At 40.1% G+C, this 9,553-nt stretch overlaps 1 long non-coding RNA gene across 1 annotated transcript; it reads right to left on the bottom strand.

Moving 5' to 3' along the window:
* Nucleotides 1-7,007: 7,007 nt before the first annotated feature.
* On the bottom strand, nt 7,008-9,327 carry LOC307035453. Its single transcript, XR_013807111.1, has 2 exons — nt 9,226-9,327; nt 7,008-7,204 (listed from the first exon to the last, which is right to left on the bottom strand). It is a non-coding gene; the product is annotated as an uncharacterized lncRNA (long non-coding RNA).
* Between the last annotated feature and the right edge of the window lie 226 nt (nt 9,328-9,553).

Below are 9,553 nucleotides of genomic sequence, written 5' to 3' on the forward strand. Positions count from 1 at the left end.
AGCATTTAATTTGCTTGTAAATAAAATCAAGTGTATTTATTTTGTGAAATATGTTTGTATATTTAAAGAGTCGTTTTATATTTGCAAATTATTGTTTTTTAGTTCACAAATCTATTTTGCATTTTCAGAAGTAGTTTAACATTCACAGATTTCACATTGACATAAGTGGATCAGTTCACACACATACTGTACTGATACAGATATCCCTCTGTACCACCCTGGTGACGCAGCAGTTACCTGGCCGCTGCACTCCATCCCAGCTGCTCGGGTCTCTCAGACTTCACTTCCACACTGTAAAACTCCGGAGCCCTTTTACTCAGGCAGGTCAGTAAATTCGGCTTTCTACAAAAAACATGTGTGCATATCATTTAGTCCGACATTGATGTAAACAACTTCCATTCACCTGCTGCACTAAGCAGCTTATGACGTCAGCCGCACTAAGTGGATCTTAATGGGCTGCCGTGAGGAGCGGAGTCACTACGCTCACACACAGCACGCAAAGCTGCGTAGTGTCCCAGTATTCATGCAGGAGGGAACCAGACTTCAGTCTCAGATAACGATCAAACGTTAAATTATTATTTCCTATGAATTAGTGAGCACATAAGTGAACAACAACATTTAAAATGATGAGATTTTGCATTAACTATAACGCTTACTTAAGTACTGAGAATGATGTTCATTAGTGACATTTCTTAGTTAAAGGTGACCTATCATGCAAAATGCACTTTTGTACGTCTTTTATACATGAATATGTGTCCCAGGTGTTCCAGGGAACTCACCAAGAGTCAGAAAACACAACCCTCTATTTTCCTCCATACTCAAATCTCTTAAAAAGGGGCTGCAACAGATCTGATACAGACTGATCCAGATTTGAACTCTTCTATGACGTCACAGAAGTGGCGCTAGGGCGATTGGGCCAACTCCACCAATCAGGAGGAGACAGCCACGGACATTGCCGTTCAAAAGCGCTAGAGACGCTGTAGTACATATGCCAGGCCTGTAGATGGTGCTGTTCTCACAGAATCAGCCCATGCAAAGACAGTGTTAAATTGAGCGAAATTAGGAATGGCAAAAATGCATGATCTGTTTGGTATTTTGAAAAATAAAAAGTATAAATATGCCTTATATTGGTATGGTCCTACACTATATTATTCAAATATAGCATGAGAGGTCCACTTTAAATTATAATCTTGATCGATGTGATGTAGTTTACAATCCAAAAATATGTTTTCAACAAAAGTGAGAAAAAAATGAGTTAGTGTTTAGGACAATGGAAAGAACCCAAAAAAGTATGTTTTTTTTTACATTTAATAAATGTTTATCTACTTTAAGCCTTGAGTTTAAATAGATCATAATTAATACATGTCTAAGGTCTGAATATGTTTGTTGTTGTTGTTGTTGTTGTTGTTGTTGTAGGACCTCAGTTTGAATTGTGTCTGTAGAATGTACTATATATTTATTATTATTATTATTATTAGAGAGAGAGAGTTAGTATCTCTAATCCTCTGTAGATATTTAAACCTTCACTCAAGAGCTATATCACTGGACCATAAAACAATAAAACATGTAGAACAGTTGTACTAATAAAATGTTTAATAATGTCAGCATCCCATGAAGCATTTTGGAACTATGGTACAGTTCATTTTATTGTTACTGTGTTAGTGCAATATTCAAACAGATCACTAGAGGGCGCATAACGCTTGTGAGGAACCTATAACCCTTAGACTCGGCACTGACATGTATATAGTATGTATAAAGAACTGGATGCAGTGTTGGAGGCGGGGGCCAGTTCTTCCCTAATTATGTTGCTAAGTCCTTACCCTTATTATTAAGAACAAAGGTAGGGGAGAGTGGGGTAAGATGAGCCGGTTGGTAAGTTGACCCAATACCTTAACTGCTTCAACTTTTCTCAGCAACTTCCCCACACACAGCCGTGGTCACATCCTGGATCTTGTCTGCTCCACTGGTCTCACCATCCACCATCTATCAAGTCTCTATCTCCACATCTCCCACAAAAAACGAAAAGGTCTCCTTCAAACACTCAGGTACCTGGCACACCACCGAACTTCGCCAAATGAAATCACGCAGTTCATCTCCATGCCTAAACCGACTACTTACAACAGAACAGTAATGCACTCAAAGCAGCCCGGTCCAACTTCTACCCACAACTGATACACTCTTGATCCAGCGACCCCAAGGCTCTGTTCTCCACCATCAGTACACTCCTTAAACCCTGTGACAACGCCACCTCATCCTTTACAACCGCACACTGCAACTCCTTTCTCTCATTCTTCCAATCCAAAATCTACAATATTTACAACAACATGACCTCCTCAGCAGCATTGCCACCCTGCCCCCCCCTACACTTCACAGCCTTTGTCAGTTCTCCCCAATGCAACTGTCCACCCTAGTGGCTGGAATGAACTCCACCTGCACTCTGTACCCCATACCATCCAAATGTGTCAAGGAATGCCTCCCTGCAATCTCCCAACTCATAACCTCAATCATCAACTCCTCCCTCAGCTCTGGATCAGTTCCCCCCTCACTCACACACCAATTCTAAAAAGACCTGGACTCACACCTGAAATCCGGCCCATCTCAAATCTCCCCTTCTTATCAACGAGTCATTCTATAATTAGGGGTACATGTCATGTCCATAGGTTGTGGTCATCCATTTTATTAAGTATTAAATTAATGCAATGATCAATTTTATATTGGGGCACATATTTATTTCATTTAATACAAAAAGCCGACAGATCACATAATGTATTTAGCAGAAAATGCATATTCAGTGCTGGAATTTGCTGTTTTGGTGCTGTCCGATTTGCTAAATGTCAGGGTTTGCTCTTCAGTTAAGCAATAACATACATATTTTTGTAAATAATTTTCATTATTGTTTAATTAAAATAATCATTAGAATATAAACAAGGTGTTTTCAAAACTATTTGGCTCATTTGTGTACGTAAAATCACCCATTTTGTGCGTGTCCAAGAAATCAAGGTAATGTGGTGACCGGTTGAAGGTCTGCAGTTAGCACAAGACGCTAAAATGGCGGAAATGTCAACTGTGTTACCTCTCAACTTTGTTACCTATCAACCGTAACACGGTTGACAGGGATAAACACAGTTGACAATGTTGGCAGTTTATTGTCATAGTTTATGCTTATATTGAATGTTGAAATGAAACTTCACAGGGTATGGATGATTTTGATATTCAGTGGTTTGACATGATCCTTAAACCGAGTTATTTGTGTTTTAGAGCGATGAAGTTATCTGCTGCAGAGAAGCAGCGCCAGTACAGGGCACGGTGTAATTCTGATCCTCAGAGACGGGCAGCATACTTACAGAAACACAGAGAGACATGGCATGACAACAAAAACTTAGGGAAGGTGAAGACAGTAAAAGATTTAAGTGACAGGGAGAAGAGAAGGAAACGAACATACTGGAGAAGAGCCCAACACCAGAGCAGAGAGAGAAAGAAAGTGATAGAGAATCAGGTTACCCCACCCCAGAGTCCTGAAAATGTTCCACAGCCTGACATGCCAAGGTAAAGATTTATTGAAACACAGAAAACAAGTTTAAGAATAGATTTGATTATGAAATGATAATACATGATAAGACACTAGTAACTGCTTGTCATCATTACTCCATTCAGTAAGCATATAATACATGATCCATTGCTTTGTGTATCACTTCAGACAGAGAATTGCTGGAAGGAAGAAAGTCAAGAGAAGGGAGTCCAAGTTATACAGGGAGGTTCAAGCTTTGAATGAATTACTCAAACAACAGAAGAGAAAAACTGACAAATATAGAAAAAGATTTACAAGGCTACAGCAAGTGTCAGAGTCACCCAGATCAAAAACCAGGCGCCTGTTAGGAAGGATTTCTGTGCCTACAGAAGTGCACAAAACATTAGTTTTCCACCATGCCCTAGTGGACAACATTAGTACAAAGTATGCCTCTACCACACACAAAAAGACTAGGCAGGTAATTGCAGCTCTTGTGTCAGGAAGGATCTTGAAAAAATACAAGTTCAAAAAAAGAATCCAGGAGACCCTATCAATTTCAAGAAAACAACAGAGCCACAGTGAGATATCCACCATCCCCAACAAGTTGAAGTATAGATCTTTATGCTATAAACTGGGCAACAACGTTCTGTCCTTCATGACAAGGGATGAGAATAGCCGTCTCACAGCTGGAAAATCCCAAACAATAACAAGAGGGAAGAAAAAAAAACAGAAAAGGTTCTTAAACGACACCATGAGAAACCTGCACAGGAGATTCCTCCTTGAGAGCCCCAACTGCAGGATCTCATATTCTTTGTTCTGCCGTATGCGGCCCTTCTGGGTAGTCCAGCCATCCATTGCAGACAGAGAGACCTGCCTTTGCAAGGTACATGAAAATCTTTGTTTTCTTGCAGAGAAACTACATTCTCTCCGACTCATTGGGAGAACTGACTTGGAGGGAATGGCAGAGTCAATATGCTGTGACTCAAAGTCAAAAGACTGCATGTACAATGAATGTCCTAACTGCAAAGATAGAGACTTTCCAGTCGCAAGTGAGGGAGATTTGCAAGCAAGTGTTTTTATCACACAGTGGAAAACGGAGACTGTTCTCAGAGAGAAGAAGAACAAGGAAGGTGAAAAAGAAAAAATGGCTGTCAAAATGACAATGAAAAAGAAGACAGAAACGACTCTGCAGGATGTACTCGAGCTCTTCCAGCGCCAACTTACACACTTCAAAAGACACCAGTTCAACATAAAGCAGCAATTCACCTACTACCGGGAACTAAAGAGGAGCATGACAGATCATGAATGCTTAATTCATGTCGATTTCTCCGAAAATTACGCCTGCAAGTACTCCTCTGAAATCCAAGCTGTACATTTTGCATCAAACCAGCAGCAGGCAACTCTCCACACTGGAGTTCTAAATGTTGGTGGAGTGGAAGAGCATGTGTGCTTTAGCACAATCAGTCCATCAAAGGAGAAAGGCCCTGCAGCCATATGGACCCACCTATCCCCAATACTCAACCTGGTCAGGGCTTCCTATCCCAAAGTGACTGTTGTGCATTTCTTTAGTGATGGGCCGTGCACACAATACAGACAGAAAGGCAATTTCTATCTGTTTTGTACTAAGCTGCAAAAGTGTGGTTTCCAGTCAGGCACCTGGAACTTTTTTGAGGCAAGCCATGGTAAGGGTGCTCCAGATGGAGTTGGAGGCCTCCTCAAAAGGACTGCTGACAGGCTTGTTAGCCATGGGAAAGATATCCCCAACCCTGAGCTCTTCTTCAACTCACTGGTGGATGCACAGACCAAAGTCAAACTCTTCTTTATCAGTGAGGATAGAGTAGATGAATCGACAAAGAGCATGCCAGATCGTCTCCCGGTGGTGCCATCAACCATGCGCATTCACCAAGTGGTAACAGTGACCCCGGGACGAATCAGTTACCGGGATGTGAGCTGCCTTTGCTCAACAAGACAGACCCTGGAGTGTCAGTGTTACAACACGAAAACCTTCACCTTTGAGGCTCAGGCAACAGCACCCACACAGGAGGATGAGAGTCTGCATGAGGCCCAAATACATTGGCAAAACACAGACATCATCGGCCAGTGGTGTATCTTAAATTATGATGACAACATTTATCCTGGAATAATACAAGAGGTGAATGAAAGTCATGTTGAGGTTAAATGTATGCACCGGATTGGAGTCAATCGCTTTTTCTGGCCTAAGCGGGAGGATGTTCTGTGGTATTTACATGAGGACATGATCAGAATTATTCCTCCACCAACTTCTGTGACCTCACGACATGTGGAGATCGACAGAGACATATGGTCAAAGATCTCAGCGATGTGAACTGTCTTAAAACAAAAGAAACACGAAACATAAAAATGAAATACAAGAGGATGAGTTATAAATGTTTTGTGCATGAGATTAATAAAAGGAAAAAAATGTTTTTTAAATCTAGAATATGTTAAAGTTGAAGATGTTTGGATTCTACTTGAGTTAAGGACAGAAGTTAGGGATGTGAAAAGATGTATTAAATAATTTGTTTAACTATGTTCACAGTAGCTATGAGATGAGTTTAAGTATTGTGATGTTTTTTAATCTTCTTAATTCATCACTTTTGTGATCAAAATAAAAATGTTATCTTTAAGAAAGGTTTCTGTTGTTCTCTTAATGCGTCCTGTCACCTGTGTTACTTCATCAACTGTGTTACTGTGTCTGTCAACTGTGTTCCGTGTGTTTTTTTGTGTAATAAATATTTGAAATATTGGTTTATTTGTAAGACAAATTATGGGGTATTTCTCTAGAAAGGGAAGTTTTACATAAGGATGGTGAATAACTCTAAAGTCAATTTAACATGGATTTACGTCGAAAAAGGATTCATCCTTGATGATAGCACCTCACAGAATGTCCATCATTAAGCTTAAATTTCATATTTTCAGATCAGTTAGACAGAACATCTCCAAAACCCTAGTGAACAGACTTAAAAACTTTCAAACAAATGTTTTATCAAATGTGTAGTCCTTCATTCATGTTTTATATGACATATCATTTGTCTGTAACGAAGTTGACAAAATAATGCTTTGAATGTTTATTTTCATTAAAATGTTTTAAAAGTCATCAAAGCTTAAGCTTGGCAGTTGATGAATTTAGCACGTTGAGAGAGTATTTTATGAAAACAACTAGATTATTTATTTAAAAAAACAGTAATTTCTTGACTTTTTGGTTGATGTGAAATGTACCCCTAATTATAGAATGACTCCAACACTCCTTGAACTCAAATCCCAGCTCAGCTCCAATAGCCTCTTCAAACCATATCAATCTGGATTCTGCACAAAACACAGCACTGAAAAATTCAGACTCCGGCCTGGAATTATCAGTCAACATCACAGACACTGCACTCAAAATCTACCTCACCAACAGACACAAGTTCATCCATATTGTAGATCTGTTCGTTGTTCTCGAGTCCAGGAGGAAGTTAAAAAGAGACAATGTAGTCCCGGAAAAGTTCAAATGGGTACTTTAATGAAGTAACGTGGTTTTGAAACAGACAGAGCAAAACAAAACAAAGCGCTGTGTCGGGAAGGAAGAAGGAGAGAGACCGATTCTTCGTGCAGAGTCTGTATATCGGATTCCTGGCTCCTCCTCTCATTGGCTGCTTCGACGATGGGGGGGGTTTTCCTCCACTCGTTCTTCTGTGTCTGATATCGCGTAAATAAGAGGATTTAGACGTTGTGTGTTTAGTGTAACTCTACACGCCTTTTCTCCTCGTATTCTCATTCATGACTTTTTATTTAATGCATTTTAACGGCTGTAATCATTGTTAACGTGAAGCCGAAAGTAACGTCATGGAACCGACGGGGTTTTCCTTCAATAAAGCTTTTCAAAATAAAACTGTACATTCATTTAATATTCAGCTATAACATTTGCCACATGCTAATGCTAACCGGAAAGGAAGTATTTTCAGAATAAAATAGTTTTAAGTTTACAGTATGTTTAATCGAAATTATGCAATATATACATTGATTTTCATTTCTTACAATATCAATGACTGCACTTCCTCCACAGCCCCTCTGTCGCAGCCAGAGATGGCAAAAGTACACACATCCTTTACTCAAGTAGAAGTACAGATACTCGTGTTTAAAAGTACTCTGGTAAAAGTTGAAGTACTCACTAAACTTTTTTACAGTAAAAGTTAAGAAGTATGGGCTTCGTGTGTACTTAAGTAAAAAGGTACCCATAACTACCAACTGTTTTTGAGTAACTGGTAACTGGCCCTCACTTTATATTAATAGAACATTAAAGATATTCTATTTTAAATGGTAATAATGAATGTTTCAACAATGAACAACCACCATTTAGAACACAAGCAAAGAAAACAAAGTGGGGCCTACGTTACACTGTAGATTCTGGGGCAGGGGTCTCAGACTCCACTTACCTGGGGGCCGCTGGGGGTGGAGTCTGGGAAAGTCTGGACCGCTTCAAGTATTGCAAAATATTCGAAAATACAACATGAACAGTTCTTCAACATCTTCTTAACATGAACGGTTCTTCACAACATAACTATTACAGTTGCTCTTGCCTACTCCTTGCTGGTAGAGACCTGGCAGTGCTTCCTCTCACACAGCTGAGCCACATTTGGTTTGAGGGAGGAAGCAGTTGAAACCCTCAGTATGGCTTGAAGATGTTCATCAGTAAGTCTGGACCTGTACTTTGACTTATTGAAGTTCATGGTGGAGAAGAGCTGTTCACACATATATGTGCTCACAAAAAGGCACATGGTCCGCTTGAACATCCCACAACGAAACAAGGTTTACAGTGGCATTTCAATAAATAAACCACATGTTTTCTGTTACATGTGAGGATGCCTTATCCTTTTTGTGACTGCTATGACATAAACCTGGAATCTACAAAAATAGTAAACAAAAATATGAATGCCAATATATAAATTGGAGACAGCCTGCTGCATCATTTGACCATTTTGGCAATATGCCATCCTGTGTGCAGTGTTGGTTTAGGTTTTATTTTGGCTACATACCACAAGCACTGAAAAATATTATAGGGGGGTGGACTGGGACTAAAATTTAGCCCTGGAAACTGACCCAGTCCGGCCACATGAAATGTCAAATGTTAGAAATCCGCTGTATTATTTAAAGTTTTACGTCCGATTCGCTCCTTTTTTCCTCTCTGTACACAGCTCCAGTTTGGGAATTGGCCTGTCATCAGATTTAATTTTTAGTTGCTGCTGTAGCGGAAGTTTAGTTAAATTATTTTTGATGAAATACTCAAAATCTCTACCCTCCATAATTGCACTTGCTTCAGTTGCTTGCTACTTTTTAAGGGCGTTGATGACAGTTACAGTACGAACTGGAGTTGATGGGATTTGATTGGATTGTGAGGCATGACGTGAGCCTCATCTGATTGGTCAATCCCTCAATTTTTTTTCACCAAGGGAAGCCAATTTCGGCTGTCCTCCTCTCGCAACAGAGAGTGCAATCTACTGTTTCACCATAACATATAGAGGGGCGCTGTTTCACTCTTTGTAAAATACTCAATGAGAATGGGGGAGAGATGGGCCGGCAGAATAATTACCGAAACTAAACGAAGTGTTTTTATTTATTTATTAAAATTATAACTACAATCCAAAAAAAAAAGGGAAGCCTGGCTTCCCTTGGCCTCCAGGAGAAAACGCCACTGAGTTCAAGGGATAATTCTCACCCACCTCTTGCTCTTGCACTGCACGTGTGCCAGTTGAGATGGTTCTTCCAGCAGCTCAATTCTGTCCCTCATCAGGAACGCAGGAAGCTGGCTGTATATCTGAACTTGCGCCCTCATCATTCTCTTCATAATCTTGCACTTTTTCTAAGCTGCTGCTGATACTAGGCTTGTTTGAGACAAGCGAGACCTGCACAGGCATGCGCAGTTGCGATCAACGTCTAGCTCAGACCTGGGCACTGTACGGCCCCCGGGCCACATACGGCCCTTTGGTTGACTCTGACCGGCCCGTGTAAGGTTAATTGGAAATTACAAAATAAACATATTTTCTAATT

This window comes from Notothenia rossii (assembly GCF_949606895.1).
Source record: "Notothenia rossii genome assembly, chromosome: 4".
Taxonomy (NCBI): domain Eukaryota; kingdom Metazoa; phylum Chordata; class Actinopteri; order Perciformes; family Nototheniidae; genus Notothenia; species Notothenia rossii.